General features: G+C 39.3%; 1 long non-coding RNA gene across 1 annotated transcript; it reads left to right on the top strand.

Annotated features, from left to right (window-relative positions):
* The first annotated feature begins 5489 nt into the window (after positions 1 to 5489).
* Positions 5490 to 18781, top strand: LOC128923074 (uncharacterized). The gene is made up of 4 exons (XR_008472156.1): positions 5490 to 8429; positions 8495 to 13540; positions 13606 to 18608; positions 18674 to 18781. It is a non-coding gene; the product is annotated as an uncharacterized LOC128923074 (long non-coding RNA).
* The last annotated feature ends 4 nt before the right edge of the window (positions 18782 to 18785 follow it).

The following is an 18785-nucleotide window of genomic DNA, read 5'->3' on the forward strand; positions in this document are numbered from 1 at the left end:
CATATTTAAATTTTAATTTATTTTATATCTATGAAATAACTTATTTATAACTCATTTATAATTCATTAAATAAAAAAATTTAATTTAAAATTAAAAAATAAACCATTATATTATTATATCTTTTTTAATCTTGCATATGTCTTTCCATTGTTAATTTGATGTGAATTCATAGGCAGGCTTGTGAAATGTGATATGTTAATCAGTTTAAGGCAATTTTGTTTTATACCAGTCTCGTAAGATTGAAAATGTGTATAAAATTTAATAATTTCAATAGGATAACATAGAACGTAAATAATTTCATTTTCGTATTAAAAATTATTTTGTTTATACTCGATTCCTTTATAATGTATTATAGTCGAAACATAAACAGATTGATAGTTAATATTTTCAAAGTTCAATATTTTAGGAAAATATTCTTCTTTTGTTAAGTTCTTTGTAATAAATGTTTCAGTGTTAAAAGCATGCGGAAAACCATCTTTATACTAAAAACATTTGAAAAACAAAAAGAACTTTTCATAGCCGCTGTATAAGCAGGATTTACTCGAGATGTTATATTGTTAAAATATATTTTTGCATCTTTATGTTTTGCCTCGAAACGCATTTCCCAGACAAACTTGAGAGGACCACATTTCTCAATTGCGTGTGGGTAGTGCACCAAAAAAAAAAACGGTTTCAAATTACCGTAAAGTAGAATATATAATTGATGATGTGCTTTAATTAAATTTTTTAACTTATCTAGATCGAAATTAGAAAAACTAGAATCAAATAATAAATCTACTATTTCTATTAGCAACACCAACAGTTTCCAATGCTTCACGTCTGGTGAAATTAAATCTCCTATCATGAGTGAGCTGTCATTTTTAAGTTGTTCGATTGAAGTCGGTCCATAAGGAGAGGCTGCGAAATATGTCCTATTTCAATATTTCCAAACTGAAAAAAATTTTTTCTGCTGTTAATAATGTCTTTATTCATTTTGTCATTTACCAAACCCAAGATTATGTTGCAAATATCTTATACGCAAATCCCTTCTAAAACGTCAGGGTGAAGAGTGGAGTTCAAATCCGAATGTCTGTCTGTCCGTCCGTCCGTCTGTGCAAGCTGTAACTTGAGTAAAAATTAAGATATCTTGATGAAACTAGGCACACTTATTGCTTAGCACCATTGGAAGGTTGCTTTCGAAAATGAGCAAAATCGGACCACTGCCACGCCCACAAAATGGCGAAAACCGAAAACACATAAAGTGCCATAACTAAGTCGTAAATAAAGCTATGGAAAAAATTTGGTATGAAGGATCGCACTATGAAGGGGCATATTTGGATGTAATTGTTTTGGGGAAGTGGGCGTGGCCCTGCCCCAAATAGGTTTTTTGTACTTATCTCGCAAACCAATAGAGCTATATAAACCAAACTTTCTGCAGTCGTTTTTAGCCACTTCCTAATACAGTTCAAAAATGAAAGAAATCGGATAATAACCAATCCAATGATATGTTGTGAAAATAGCTTCACAACCACGCCTATTTCCTATATACCAGAACTTTGAAGACGATCTGAATCGTTCACTTTACAATATATAAAGTAAGCACTAGTGGAGATATCGGTGCAGAACTTTGCACAAATACTATGTTTATCGTGTGGCAGCCCCATTCTAAAAATCGCCGAAATCGGACCATAGGTTTTTAAGGCCCCATATATCGACCACGAGGATTTCGGTGCTTCTAACCTAATATTATGGTTTCCAACTTTCAATGGACTTTATACAATATATATGACGAATATGTGGATCAAATTGTGTATTATATAATGTAAATAAAGTTAAATAAATAAATTGCGAGAGTATAAAATGTTCGGTTACACCCGAACTTAGCCCTTCCTTACTTGTTTTAATTTATTTACAATTCTGGATCGTCAATGAACGTGAGCTATACTAGACGTATAGTCAGGTCATGTATTCACTGCGTTCGTTACAAGGCGAAATTGCTTCAACATATGATGGGTGACCTTCCGTCTTCGATTGCAACTTGCTGAATGGAAAGCAATTCTTATCAAGTGAGAAAAACAAGATGTTAAAAATGTCGAATTTGTAAATTTTCATTTCATCCCTCCTAGCGTACCTCATATGATGGTATTTGGAAGACCGCAAATAATCCAAAAATAAAACAATCTAAATGAATATGCATGGGGTTGTACGTTAAATCAAATTCAAATTTGTCTACTATTAATGGGCTAGGTACATATATATACCAAAGTAATCAATGACGAAGAGAGTTCAAATTATTAATTATATTAAAGTAGGTGGAAGCTACAGATAGAGAAACTAAGCACTCCTCATCAAGCATTTCTTTCGTAGGCAAGCGGCCAGAGAAGGAGAGGCGGGGATTAGGCGACGCAACACAGTAATCCAGATTTCCAGATATGCAGTCCAAGTGATCGAAAATTTCAGAATGTTCATTTTTGGGGCCTTTGATATACCCAACTTCTCTAAGTCGAATGGCCACCTGGGCGGCAATGAACGTACCCACAATATCAACAGTTGCTATACATTGGTTGGCATTAAGTGCCAGTGTCGGTGTAGTCCTTAGTACCCTGTATATGTTTATGAGAGGCGCTCTATGTACACTCTCTATCTTCTTGGCAAGTGTAGGCTTTCCGAACGCCATCCAGCATACTAGTAGTCCTGTTTAATTAGACACGTATCGTTTCGGTTACTAAATACTACTCAAGATCTGGTTGCCCAGAGCTCCATTATTTATAGAATAATCTTAGCCTAATTCATGTATGTGACAGATACACATAGTTGTTATACATGTACATGTCTTTATCCTAATCTACTGTACATAACTGCGTTATGTACACATAACTTAATCTTAAATGTTCTCAACGGCGACAGCATAACATAACAGTTTCTTATCTTTTAGTTAGTTTAGGATCAATTGTGATCCTCTACAATAAGAAGTGCAGTATTTTTATGGTGCTACAATCTCTATTGAATATAACCCAACATGTATTTCTAGTCGATAATTGATAAATACATATCTATGTTTAAAAGTACTACGTATATGTTGGCGATAATGCACATAAATATTCATAATTTGATATCTGTATATACATGGTTTACAAAAATATCTTATCTACAACTGTAGCCGTTAAGAACTGTTCCAAAATCTGAACAACTCCGTAAAACAGTATTGGAGGGCTACGGTTTCGTTGAGCCAGGCCACAACCTTTGTGAGATGCCCCATCTCTTTCCGATGGCTCCTCTGCAACAGTATAAGGCAACCGATTCTTTCTTAACCCTTTCTTCAATGTTTGGCCTTCCGGATAGCCTCCCATCGAATATGAGGTCCATGTATTTCACCCTTTCTACAGGTTCTTCCCAGTGAGGGGTGGGACGTCCAGGATTTTATAATTCCTCTAAATAACACCAATTTGATTTTACTAGGATTAACGATATCCTTGGGTTGGTTCATAAATGGTGACCGGAAATGTGCCTTTGACCATAAGAGCAGATGATGTTCATCTGCATAGGCTATCACATGGCAGCCTCGTTAGTCGAGTTCCTTCAGTAGGCCGTTTACCAACAGGATCCAAAGCAAGGGGGAGATTACCTTACGGAGTGCGCGTGCACTACGGTCCATAAGACTTTCCAATGTCTTCAAGATAAATGACAATAGGCCAATGGGCCTGAAAACCTTAGCAATGACATGCTTTTACTGGCCTCCGGGATAACACAATACGCGTAGATAGACCCCAGCCAGATGCATGAAACCTTAACTGCTCGCTGTAGCTTCGCAGTTTTAATGCCATCAGGTCCATGGGACTTGAATAGCGTGAACGAATTTATCGCTCATGTTAGGTGACGTTCGTCCGGAAGGAAAACAGTACCACCCTCTCGAAACTCTTCAAGGTGCACTCCCTCTGATTTCTGATTCCGCTGTGCATTCAGAAGTAGTTTTAGCGTATCCTCACTGCTCAGAGGAGCAGAGATCAGGTTAAAATCAAAAAGCGACTCACTTCTATAATTTGTGTCGGAGCTCCCCCAAATAGTGTGCCGCGAGTTCGCATCCGAGCCAATAAGGATGCTGACACCCCTGCGTTTGTCCTCCGCCAGTGTCTTCCTCAGCAGATCTAGAGGTGGCACCACGGCATATAGGCTGAGACAAGCCAGAGTTCTCCGCCGCCTTCCTCTAACCTAGCAGTGACGACATCCTCGTTACTAAAATTAGAAAAGACAAACACATTAATATCATTTCTGACCATCAAGCAGGCTCTAGTTCTACTTGCCATGTCTGCTACTAACAGTTTGTGGCTTTTGGTCCTTAATCAGGAAATACCGTTACTGTTCAGTCATGGTTCCTGGATTAGGACAACGTCGGCCTCCTCCCTCCCCAGACGAAGCAGAAGTCGCCTTAGCGTACTGGAGATTAATCTGCAGGACCTTCATCCTCCAGAATCTTCTCCATTAGTGCAAGTTCCGCACTCGCTGCACCATCAACCTTGGTTTCCTCGAACAACCGCCCGACACTGAAGACAGAATAAAAGCCTCTACGGCAGTGCAATTAGCCCCAAGTTAACGCACACCGTCGCCACCCACAGCGAGTGGTCAAGATAGGATCTCAACGGTCATCCGGAGATCTAGGCAGCATGATTCCCAGTCTGACCCATCCCCAATCTTTATTCCGCTCCAATCCTCGTTCGAGGGCTACAACGCAACTCCTGGTTCCTCGTTCCTCGTCTATTCCGTGTGTCCGACCGTAATAAGTCGGAATGTCACATCAGTTAAGTGCAATACTTGCTCTGGCTGGTGTAATTTTCCGACGTGTGCCAGCCTGCGCAACACCCGTGAATGGAGTGAGTCATTTGTTGCCCAATGCTGCAGAGCATTGCCCAGCAACAAAATCAAACGGTGTCGCCAAACAACAGCCGAGTGCGACGACTTCCTCTGCGGGTTTTGCAGCAGCAACAACCAACATCTGTACATCACTCCCAGGTTCATCACTGGCCAACCGAGACAAACGAAGGTTCTTCAATTCAACTGCAACGGACTCCAGAGTAAGATCGAGTAGATAGTTGACTTAATGAGTCGGGCAGACGTATTGAAATCTGCTGTCCAAGAAACCAAGCCGCACAGATCTTCTGAGCTGTGCCGGTTTCAACGTTATACGTAAGGATCGCGAGCGAGATAATGGTGGTGGCCTAGCATTCATCTTGCACAACACAGTGCCTTATCGTTTAATCGATGGAGACATCGACAGCATGGATACTACGCTAGAATGTCAAGGTATAGCAATCCGGTCAGGCGATGTCGAGCTCGAAATATTTAATATATACATCCCCCAACAGGATCCGAACATCGGTGCACTATTTCGAGGTGAAACCCAACTGGTACTTGGCGACTTTAACGCGCATCACGATCTATGGCATTCTTTCCTGCCAAACGATCGTCGAAGAATGGAGCTGGCCGAACAGATTGACGATTCGATATTCTGCACAATGAATGACTGAGACCCCACCAGAATTATGGGCTCCTGCAATAGCTCGTCTGATATTACAACCGCCAGCGGTGGTCTGAGTAATAGCATAACCAGGCGACCTATGCTAACTCTCAACCGTACCTTCGTTAACATCACAAAAGCTAACTGGGTCGGCTTCACAGAATTTACTGAGAGCACCTTCAAAGCACTGCCCATTTCTTTGGACGTACTCGTTGGCGAACGTCATTTCCGCAAGGCGATCGCTGCTGCTACTGCTCGCTTATTTCCTGCTGGACGCATTGTGGACATCTGCCCAAACTTCCCAGAGGAACCAGGAGTTTTAGTCAACGAGCGACGTCTTACGCCGTGTCTATCCCTGTGATCCCCGTATAAGGGAGCTCGGTTTCGAAATTCGACGAGCGGAAAATCAATATAAGCGAACGAAATGGGTAAATCATCTGAAATCTGTCAAATCCCAAATTTCAACATGATGACCGTGTTGAAATTCCATTCGCTGGTCATGCGTACTCAGATCCGAAGAAGTACGCGAGCTATTTAAGGCGGAAATTTATACTGCACGCTTCGGTGGATAAGGTGAAAATATGTGTTACCCGGCGTCTGCGCAAAATGCTAAAAGACTGCGGACCACTTACCTTCACCAGCGGTGAGGTTGCAGTTGTCATCAAAAACAGTATAAACATGTTGATGCTGAAACACTTTTGCTCGGCGGTACAGAGCAGCAACAAAAACCTCAAGTCGCTAGCCGGCAGCAAATGGGGTAAATACAAAAAAACGTTGTTGGCAACTTACTAGGCAATCGGCCGGCCGGTCCTAAACTACGCAGCTAACGCAATGGGGAAGTTTCAGACTTGTCAATACACCGCTCTCCGGGCAGCTACAGTTTGCCTCTTTGTGTCTCTGGTCGAGAACCTGCACAATGCGGCCCGTATGCTACCTGTCAAGGAGGACAACGAAATGCTCTCCAAAAAGTATTTGTTGGGATGCTTTCGCAGATTTGTCCTGCATGCAAACAGTCCCCGCACAACACTAACCAGCTCTCTACATGCCCCCTAAATCCTACTCACCTAACACCCATTTTCCTTTGGTCCGACCTTATCGAAACAGCTTGTTCCTTGGGCCTCCCGTTAGATGACTTCGATGACAATTAGTCTAGACTTGTCGGTACATTAAAAAATATAGAATGTATACGTTTCACTATCCTATAACTAATTGAATAATACTTCAATAAATCACTTGCCCTTTTGGGTTACGTAGGCTGGAAGAAGTTTCAGCTGTCACAGTATTAAAACGGTAATTGTGCACAGATGAGGTGAACGTGGGGAGTGTGACGAGTTTGTGATGTCATCTAATTTTGCCCGACAATCGGATTACTAACTTGTGACTTATTCACCGTTAAGTGCAATGTATGTTATGGGCAAAAGTAGTTTCCAGCTCCGTCAAAGTCCATGATTTAAATGTTGCCATAAAAACAGCAGCATTAAACATATCCCAAGTAATTTTGAGGAATGCTGCCGATTTGACAGCGCTTTGCCAGATAAAAATGCGTGTCCGTCCCGGCTACGTAGAACCGACTGTCGTGGGTAGGGTACAATCGGTGCTTATGCTACTCTGGTTGGATTGTTGTTTTATAGTTGTACCAATGTTTTCAATGCCTTTAGTTGCTATATCGACTTCGTATACTGATGGTGATTTAACAATTTCATAAGGGATCGCCCCACGCGTACGGCGTCGAGTGCGTATGCGATTTGGTGCACTGTGCTAAGCATTATGGATGTTGGTATAGGAAAAATTTGCTTACTCAAGATACGTGTCTTACGCTAGCTGAAAACCGGTACGAATGCGGTAACAGGTGAAGCAATAGTTGCACTTCATTGATCCAAAATTTAATTTGTGTTCGTGTTTTTTTATATAAATATACACGTTTCCTCCTACCACTGGCCATTTCTATTAGTTTCTGTTAGCTTGATTACATCGCCTATATCTCGTTTTAGTGAATTTTGTTCGTCTAAAAATTGCCGAAATCGGACAATATACAAAGTCAAAGACATCGAACATGAGGGGCAGGCTCAGTAGTTGTGGGCATTTCATTTACCGAAAATATTGGTAAATCTTACAGATATTCTAAAGAAAATCAGAAGTGGTCTTTATAATTATGAGCCTCCGTGCTGAAAATTTGGCAAAAAAGGTCAATACTTCATCTAGTCTCTAGCCTTAAATATTAGTATTTCACTTATCTGGCAACAATGCGTTAATTATTCGTCGATTCGATTTATATAAGACTGTTAGTATATGTACATGCACATAAGTACTTTATCTAAAATTAAAATGCTCCCACTGTTTGACTATTTTGGAAAGTTGGCTATTCAAAATTAAGCCCATCGTATTTTTGAACAACCAATAATTAGATATATGGGAGCTAGGGGAAGTTAAGACCTCTTTTGGGGGCATGGCAATGGACCGATATCGCTCATTTTCAATACCAACCCCCTCAGGATGCCAAGGAATATATGTATGTTCCAAGTTTCGTCAAGATATCTTCATTTTTACTCAAGTTATTCGTTGCACGGACAGACAGACATCTGGATTTCAACTCGTCATCCTGATCATTTTTATATATATAACCCTATATCTAACTCATTTAGTTTTATGACTTACAAACAACCGTTATGTGGATAAAACTATAATACTCTCTTAGCAACTTTTGTTGCGAGAGTAAAAAAATATAAGCTATAAAAAATTAATTTCACAATAATGGTACTCATTTAACGTCGTAAACGTAATTCGCAATATCGTAAAACAGCTGCTAATTTTTACATGCATTTTATTTTACGACAATCTTGCAAATATGCGAGACCGTTTTCAGTGGCAACCATAGCATTTTGCGCAATTCACAAACAGCTGGAAGCGTCTATTTGGTGTTTGAAAAGAAATGGAAGCGGTAAGTAAATTCACAACAATTAATTATTTGCTTGTATTATTAATAATCAATTGGTTATTTAATAGAAAAATAGATTAATGCTAAACGGCACATTTCGTTGGGCTGAAAGCCAAACGAAAGACCTTTTGATAAATATAGTGGACGCAATCAAAGAGAATCCGGACCATTTTGAGGTAATATTGATATATTATTTATTAATAAGAAAATAATTTTTATATAAAGATATTTATTGATTAAACAATAGTTCAGAAATTTGTCGTCGCCTTATCTCCCCTTCATTGGTACGAGCATTTGGTTCCCATAACGACTCGTCAATACTGTGCTCCGATTCCTCGGGTTGGTAATCGAAATAATCGTCTTGTTGGAGTATAAAATTGTGTAACAATGCACAACAGAGAATCCATACCATTTTCATTTTTTATTTGGAGCCTTAAGCCTTTTAAACTACCAAATGTTCAATTCGAATTCTATATCGGCTGAATTTTTTGTTAGTGTTAAATTTTTAGAATTTTCTCGAGATGGCATTATAACAGTTCTCGATAATTTATATGCATTGTCTCCAAAAAATTTATTTGCTTCAGTTGACAATTCGCTGTACGAACAATACGTGCATCATGAACGCTACCTGGAAATCCTAACATAAAGTACCTTAATTTTAATTTATGATCGCACACGGCTTGTGGCTTAACGGAGTAAATATGTTTTCGTGAAAAGTACGCTTCTGGGTCCTGTGACGGGTTTTCCGCCAATTGAATTTCGGTACCATCAACGTATCCTGTGCAGTTAGGTAACTCACTCGATGTTTCTAAAACGTTCTTCCGTATTTGGTCAACAACAGCGCATTAAATATTCGTTCAGTAAAATTCTAAAATTTAAAAACATGTTAATGTATTATGAGGAAAGCTGACGAATTCTGACCTGATTGATACCACCATCACTGATTCCAAATAAACCTGTAATCTTCGAAAGAGTAGCTCCTTCACCGCTGGAACCTAAGCGATACAACACAATTGCCAGTTGCGTTTTAATTGGAAATTGTTTGCACAACCGAGTTTTGTTGAAAAGATTGTCTCCCTTTATTAGATCCAAAATAGCATCGAAAGTTTTCCAAGTGACACGTGTGATCTTCTTGAATCGGTTTTCATCAGGTTCCCATAAGATTTCATTTAAAAATATCCTAGATTTCGGTACACTATTTTGAATAAATTGTACGCTGTATCTGCATTCTTCGCCTAAAGTCAATACATACATTAGGTCCTCCATTATTTAATCTTCTTTACTTGTCCTCTCTTCTGCAAAACAAAACATGTAGTCATTTAAAACAAAACCAATTTAATTTAAATACATAAATGTATATATGTGCATGGGGTTGTATGTGAGTACGTAAAATAAAATTCAAATGTATCTACTGTTTGAGTATTTTGAAAAGTTAGCTATCATAGTAGGCCATCCAAAAATAAAAAAAAATGAAAATGTAAATGTAAGAGGTTGTATGTGAGTACGTTAAATCAAATTCAAATTTATCTACTGTTTGAGTATTTTGAAAAATTATCTATCGTAGTAGGTCATTCAAAATTATAAAATGAAAAACAAGCTTCCACACAACTTTCAAAAATGCGCAATTTCAGTTGAAATTCAAAGTTCGTCGAGGCACTACGGCACTACACTCACTAATATTACATGGGAAAGAAAATTTGCAGTATAGCGAATATCGAAAATGTGTGAACTATATTGTTTCGATTAACATCTAAGGCAAACGCAATACTGCAAGTTTTTCTTCCAATGGAATGCTAGTGAGGACCTCGCACTAGCTTTGAATTTCAACAGGGGTGTAATTTAGGTCGCCTCCGCGCGGTGCACCCTGGGTAACGCAAAATGGCCTTCCTCGGCTTCCTCCGGCGGGTACTGCATCGAACACTTTCAGGGTTGGAGTGTTTTCGTCCATTCGGACAACATGACCTAGCCAGCGTAGCCGCTGTCTTTTTATTCGCTGAACTATGTCAATGTCGTCGTATAACTCGTACAGCTCATCGTTCCATCGTCTGCCAATGTTCTGAGGACCATAAATCTTGCGCAAAATTTTCCTCTCGAAAACTCCTAGTGTCGTCTCATCTGATGTTGACATCGTCCAAGCTTCTGCACCGTAAAGCAGGACGGGAATGATAAGCGACTTGTAGAGCTTGATTTTGGTTCGTCGAGAGAGGACTTTACTGTTCAATTGCCTACTCAGTCCAAAGTAGCACCTGTTGGCAAGAGTTATTCTGCGCTGGATTTCGAGGCTGACATTGTTCGTGCTGTTGATGCTGGTTCCCAGGTATACGAAATTATCTACGACCTCGAAGTTATGACTGTCAACAGTGACGTGGGAGCCAAGACGCGAATGCGCAGACTGTTTGTTTGATGACAGGAGATATTTCGTCTTGTCCTCATTCACCTCCAGACCAATTCGCTTCGCCTCCTTATCCATGCGGGAAAAAGCAGAACAAACGGCGCGGTTGTTGCTTCCGATGATATCAATATCATCGGCGTACGCAAGGACGACGAGCGGTAAATCAATATAAGCGAACGAAATGGGTAAATCATCTGAAATCTGTCAAATCCCAAATTTCAACATGATGACCGTGTTGAAATTCCATTCGCTGGTCATGCGTACTCAGATCCGAAGAAGTACGCGAGCTATTTAAGTCGGAAATTTATACTGCACGCTTCGGTGGATAAGGTGAAAATATGTGTTACCCGGCGTCTGCGCAAAATGCTAAAAGACTGCGGACCACTTACCTTCACCAGCGGTGAGGTTGCAGTTGTCATCAAAAACAGTATAAACATGTTGATGCTGAAACACTTTTGCTCGGCGGTACAGAGCAGCAACAAAAACCTCAAGTCGCTAGCCGGCAGCAAATGGGGTAAATACAAATAAACGTTGTTGGCAACTTACTAGGCAATCGGCCGGCCGGTCCTAAACTACGCAGCTCCAATATGGTAGCCTGTGTGCACTAGGACGCAAATGGGGAAGTTTCAGACTTGTCAATACACCGCTCTCCGGGCAGCTACAGTTTGCCTCTTTGTGTCTCTGGTCGAGAACCTGCACAATGCGGCCCGTATGCTACCTGTCAAGGAGGACAACGAAATGCTCTCCAAAATGTATTTGTTGGGATGCTTTCGCAGATATGTCCTGCATGCAAACAGTCCCCGCACAACACTAACCAGCTCTCTACATGCCCCCTAAATCCTATTCATCTAACACCCATTTTCCTTTGGTCCGACCTTATCGAAACAACTTGTTCCTTGGGCCTCCCGTTAGATGACTTCGATGACAATTAGTCTAGACTTGTCGGTACATTAAAAAATATAGAATGTATACGTTTCACTATCCTATAACTAATTGAATAATACTTCAATAAATCACTTGCCCTTTTGGGTTACGTAGGCTGGAAGAAGTTTCAGCTGTCACAGTATTAAAAGGGTAATTGTGCACAGATGAGGTGAACGTGGGGAGTGTGACGAGTTTGTGATGTCATCTAATTTTGCCCGACAATCGGATTACTAACTTGTGACTTATTCACCGTTAAGTGCAATGTATGTTATGGGCAAAAGTAGTTTCCAGCTCCGTCAAAGTCCATGATTTAAATGTTGCCATAAAAACAGCAGCATTAAACATATCCCAAGTAATTTTGAGGAATGCTGCCGATTTGAAAGCGCTTTGCCAGATAAAAATGCGTGTCCGTCCCGGCTACGTAGAACCGACTGTCGTGGGTAGGGTACAATCGGTGCTTATGCTACTCTGGTTGGATTGTTGTTTTATAGTTGTACCAATGTTTTCAATGCCTTTAGTTGCTATATCGACTTCGTATACTGATGGTGATTTAACAATTTCATAAGGGATCGCCCCACGCGTACGGCGTCGAGTGCGTATGCGATTTGGTGCACTGTGCTAAGCATTATGGATGTTGGTATAGGAAAAATTTGCTTACTCAAGATACGTGTCTTACGCTAGCTGAAAACCGGTACGAATGCGGTAACAGGTGAAGCAATAGTTGCACTTCATTGATCCAAAATTTAATTTGTGTTCGTGTTTTTTTATATAAATATACACGTTTCCTCCTACCACTGGCCATTTCTATTAGTTTCTGTTAGCTTGATTACATCGCCTATATCTCGTTTTAGTGAATTTTGTTCGTCTAAAAATTGCCGAAATCGGACAATATACAAAGTCAAAGACATCGAACATGAGGGGCAGGCTCAGTAGTTGTGGGCATTTCATTTACCGAAAATATTGGTAAATCTTACAGATATTCTAAAGAAAATCAGAAGTGGTCTTTATAATTATGAGCCTCCGTGCTGAAAATTTGGCAAAAAAGGTCAATACTTCATCTAGTCTCTAGCCTTAAATATTAGTATTTCACTTATCTGGCAACAATGCGTTAATTATTCGTCGATTCGATTTATATAAGACTGTTAGTATATGTACATGCACATAAGTACTTTATCTAAAATTAAAATGCTCCCACTGTTTGACTATTTTGGAAAGTTGGCTATTCAAAATTAAGCCCATCGTATTTTTGAACAACCAATAATTAGATATATGGGAGCTAGGGGAAGTTAAGACCTCTTTTGGGGGCATGGCAATGGACCGATATCGCTCATTTTCAATACCAACCCCCTCAGGATGCCAAGGAATATATGTATGTTCCAAGTTTCGTCAAGATATCTTCATTTTTACTCAAGTTATTCGTTGCACGGACAGACAGACATCTGGATTTCAACTCGTCATCCTGATCATTTTTATATATATAACCCTATATCTAACTCATTTAGTTTTATGACTTACAAACAACCGTTATGTGGATAAAACTATAATACTCTCTTAGCAACTTTTGTTGCGAGAGTAAAAAAATATAAGCTATAAAAAATTAATTTCACAATAATGGTACTCATTTAACGTCGTAAACGTAATTCGCAATATCGTAAAACAGCTGCTAATTTTTACATGCATTTTATTTTACGACAATCTTGCAAATATGCGAGACCGTTTTCAGTGGCAACCATAGCATTTTGCGCAATTCACAAACAGCTGGAAGCGTCTATTTGGTGTTTGAAAAGAAATGGAAGCGGTAAGTAAATTCACAACAATTAATTATTTGCTTGTATTATTAATAATCAATTGGTTATTTAATAGAAAAATAGATTAATGCTAAACGGCACATTTCGTTGGGCTGAAAGCCAAACGAAAGACCTTTTGATAAATATAGTGGACGCAATCAAAGAGAATCCGGACCATTTTGAGGTAATATTGATATATTATTTATTAATAAGAAAATAATTTTTATATAAAGATATTTATTGATTAAACAATAGTTCAGAAATTTGTCGTCGCCTTATCTCCCCTTCATTGGTACGAGCATTTGGTTCCCATAACGACTCGTCAATACTGTGCTCCGATTCCTCGGGTTGGTAATCGAAATAATCGTCTTGTTGGAGTATAAAATTGTGTAACAATGCACAACAGAGAATCCATACCATTTTCATTTTTTATTTGGAGCCTTAAGCCTTTTAAACTACCAAATGTTCAATTCGAATTCTATATCGGCTGAATTTTTTGTTAGTGTTAAATTTTTAGAATTTTCTCGAGATGGCATTATAACAGTTCTCGATAATTTATATGCATTGTCTCCAAAAAATTTATTTGCTTCAGTTGACAATTCGCTGTACGAACAATACGTGCATCATGAACGCTACCTGGAAATCCTAACATAAAGTACCTTAATTTTAATTTATGATCGCACACGGCTTGTGGCTTAACGGAGTAAATATGTTTTCGTGAAAAGTACGCTTCTGGGTCCTGTGACGGGTTTTCCGCCAATTGAATTTCGGTACCATCAACGTATCCTGTGCAGTTAGGTAACTCACTCGATGTTTCTAAAACGTTCTTCCGTATTTGGTCAACAACAGCGCATTAAATATTCGTTCAGTAAAATTCTAAAATTTAAAAACATGTTAATGTATTATGAGGAAAGCTGACGAATTCTGACCTGATTGATACCACCATCACTGATTCCAAATAAACCTGTAATCTTCGAAAGAGTAGCTCCTTCACCGCTGGAACCTAAGCGATACAACACAATTGCCAGTTGCGTTTTAATTGGAAATTGTTTGCACAACCGAGTTTTGTTGAAAAGATTGTCTCCCTTTATTAGATCCAAAATAGCATCGAAAGTTTTCCAAGTGACACGTGTGATCTTCTTGAATCGGTTTTCATCAGGTTCCCATAAGATTTCATTTAAAAATATCCTAGATTTCGGTACACTATTTTGAATAAATTGTACGCTGTATCTGCATTCTTCGCCTAAAGTCAATACATACATTAGGTCCTCCATTATTTAATCTTCTTTACTTGTCCTCTCTTCTGCAAAACAAAACATGTAGTCATTTAAAACAAAACCAATTTAATTTAAATACATAAATGTATATATGTGCATGGGGTTGTATGTGAGTACGTAAAATAAAATTCAAATGTATCTACTGTTTGAGTATTTTGAAAAGTTAGCTATCATAGTAGGCCATCCAAAAATAAAAAAAATGAAAATGTAAATGTAAGAGGTTGTATGTGAGTACGTTAAATCAAATTCAAATTTATCTACTGTTTGAGTATTTTGAAAAATTATCTATCGTAGTAGGTCATTCAAAATTATAAAATGAAAAACAAGCTTCCACACAACTTTCAAAAATGCGCAATTTCAGTTGAAATTCAAAGTTCGTCGAGGCACTACGGCACTACACTCACTAATATTACATGGGAAAGAAAATTTGCAGTATAGCGAATATCGAAAATGTGTGAACTATATTGTTTCGATTAACATCTAAGGCAAACGCAATACTGCAAGTTTTTCTTCCAATGGAATGATAGTGAGGACCTCGCACTAGCTTTGAATTTCAACAGGGGTGTAATTTAGGTCGCCTCCGCGCGGTGCACCCTGGGTAACGCAAAATGGCCTTCCTCGGCTTCCTCCGGCGGGTACTGCATCGAACACTTTCAGGGTTGGAGTGTTTTCGTCCATTCGGACAACATGACCTAGCCAGCGTAGCCGCTGTCTTTTTATTCGCTGAACTATGTCAATGTCGTCGTATAACTCGTACAGCTCATCGTTCCATCGTCTGCGGTATTCGCCGTTGCCAATGTTCTGAGGACCATAAATCTTGCGCAAAATTTTCCTCTCGAAAACTCCTAGTGTCGTCTCATCTGATGTTGACATCGTCCAAGCTTCTGCACCGTAAAGCAGGACGGGAATGATAAGCGACTTGTAGAGCTTGATTTTGGTTCGTCGAGAGAGGACTTTACTGTTCAATTGCCTACTCAGTCCAAAGTAGCACCTGTTGGCAAGAGTTATTCTGCGCTGGATTTCGAGGCTGACATTGTTCGTGCTGTTGATGCTGGTTCCCAGGTATACGAAATTATCTACGACCTCGAAGTTATGACTGTCAACAGTGACGTGGGAGCCAAGACGCGAATGCGCAGACTGTTTGTTTGATGACAGGAGATATTTCGTCTTGTCCTCATTCACCTCCAGACCAATTCGCTTCGCCTCCTTATCCATGCGGGAAAAAGCAGAACAAACGGCGCGGTTGTTGCTTCCGATGATATCAATATCATCGGCGTACGCAAGGACGACGAGCGGTAAATCAATATAAGCGAACGAAATGGGTAAATCATCTGAAATCTGTCAAATCCCAAATTTCAACATGATGACCGTGTTGAAATTCCATTCGCTGGTCATGCGTACTCAGATCCGAAGAAGTACGCGAGCTATTTAAGTCGGAAATTTATACTGCACGCTTCGGTGGATAAGGTGAAAATATGTGTTACCCGGCGTCTGCGCAAAATGCTAAAAGACTGCGGACCACTTACCTTCACCAGCGGTGAGGTTGCAGTTGTCATCAAAAACAGTATAAACATGTTGATGCTGAAACACTTTTGCTCGGCGGTACAGAGCAGCAACAAAAACCTCAAGTCGCTAGCCGGCAGCAAATGGGGTAAATACAAATAAACGTTGTTGGCAACTTACTAGGCAATCGGCCGGCCGGTCCTAAACTACGCAGCTCCAATATGGTAGCCTGTGTGCACTAGGACGCAAATGGGGAAGTTTCAGACTTGTCAATACACCGCTCTCCGGGCAGCTACAGTTTGCCTCTTTGTGTCTCTGGTCGAGAACCTGCACAATGCGGCCCGTATGCTACCTGTCAAGGAGGACAACGAAATGCTCTCCAAAAAGTATTTGTTGGGATGCTTTCGCAGATATGTCCTGCATGCAAACAGTCCCCGCACAACACTAACCAGCTCTCTACATGCCCCCTAAATCCTATTCATCTAACACCCATTTTCCTTTGGTCCGACCTTATCGAAACAACTTGTTCCTTGGGCCTCCCGTTAGATGACTTCGATGACAATTAGTCTAGACTTGTCGGTACATTAAAAAATATAGAATGTATACGTTTCACTATCCTATAACTAATTGAATAATACTTCAATAAATCACTTGCCCTTTTGGGTTACGTAGGCTGGAAGAAGTTTCAGCTGTCACAGTATTAAAACGGTAATTGTGCACAGATGAGGTGAACGTGGGGAGTGTGACGAGTTTGTGATGTCATCTAATTTTGCCCGACAATCGGATTACTAACTTGTGACTTATTCACCGTTAAGTGCAATGTATGTTATGGGCAAAAGTAGTTTCCAGCTCCGTCAAAGTCCATGATTTAAATGTTGCCATAAAAACAGCAGCATTAAACATATCCCAAGTAATTTTGAGGAATGCTGCCGATTTGAAAGCGCTTTGCCAGATAAAAATGCGTGTCCGTCCCGGCTACGTAGAACCGACTGTCGTGGGTAGGGTACAATCGGTGCTTATGCTACTCTGGTTGGATTGTTGTTTTATAGTTGTACCAATGTTTTCAATGCCTTTAGTTGCTCTATCGACTTCGTATACTGATGGTGATTTAACAATTTCATAAGGGATCGCCCCACGCGTACGGCGTCGAGTGCTAAGCATTATGGATGTTGGTATAGGAAAAATTTGCTTACTCAAGATACGTGTCTTACGCTAGCTGAAAACCGGTACGAATGCGGTAACAGGTGAAGCAATAGTTGCACTTCATTGATCCAAAATTTAATTTGTGTTCGAGTTTTTTTATATAAATATACACGTTTCCTCCTACCACTGGCCATTTCTATTAGTTTCTGTTAGCTTGATTACATCGCCTATATCTCGTATCGGACAATATACAAAGTCAAAGACATCGAACATGAGGGGCAGGCTCAGTAGTTGTGGGCATTTCATTTACCGAAAATATTGGTAAATCTTACAGATATTCTAAAGAAAATCAGAAGTGGTCTTTATAATTATGAGCCTCCGTGCTGAAAATTTGGCAAAAAAGGTCAATACTTCATCTAGTCTCTAGCCTTAAATATTAGTATTTCACTTATCTGGCAACAATGCGTTAATTATTCGTCGATTCGATTTATATAAGACTGTTAGTATATGTACATGTACATAAGTACTTTATCTAAAATTAAAATGCTCCCACTGTTTGACTATTTTGGAAAGTTGGCTATTCAAAATTAAGCCCATCGTATTTTTGAACAACCAATAATTAGATATATGGGAGCTAGGGGAAGTTAAGACCTCTTTTGGGGGCATGGCAATGGACCGATATCGCTCATTTTCAATACCAACCCCCTCAGGATGCCAAGGAATATATGTATGTTCCAAGTTTCGTCAAGATATCTTCATTTTTGCTCAAGTTATTCGTTGCACGGACAGACAGACATCTGGATTTCAACTCGTCATCCTGATCATTTTTATATATATAACCCTATATCTAACTCATTTAGTTTTATGACTTACAAACAACCGTTATGTGGATAAAACTATAATACTCTCTTAGCAACTTTTGTTGCGAGAGTAAAAAAATATAAGCTATAAAAAATTAATTTCACAATAATGGTACTCATTTAACGTCGTAAACGTAATTCGCAATATCGTAAAACAGCTGCTAATTTTTACATGCATTTTATTTTACGACAATCTTGCAAATATGCGAGACCGTTTTCAGTGGCAACCATAGCATTTTGCGCAATTCACAAACAGCTGGAAGCGTCTATTTGGTGTTTGAAAAGAAATGGAAGCGGTAAGTAAATTCATAACAATTAATTATTTGCTTGTATTATTAATAATCAATTGGTTATTTAATAGAAAAATAGATTAATGCTAAACGGCACATTTCGTTGGGCTGAAAGCCAAACGAAAGACCTTTTGATAAATATAGTGGACGCAATCAAAGAGAATCCGGACCATTTTGAGGTAA

The sequence above is a fragment of the Zeugodacus cucurbitae genome, chromosome X (assembly GCF_028554725.1).
Source record: "Zeugodacus cucurbitae isolate PBARC_wt_2022May chromosome X, idZeuCucr1.2, whole genome shotgun sequence".
Classification (NCBI taxonomy): domain Eukaryota; kingdom Metazoa; phylum Arthropoda; class Insecta; order Diptera; family Tephritidae; genus Zeugodacus; species Zeugodacus cucurbitae.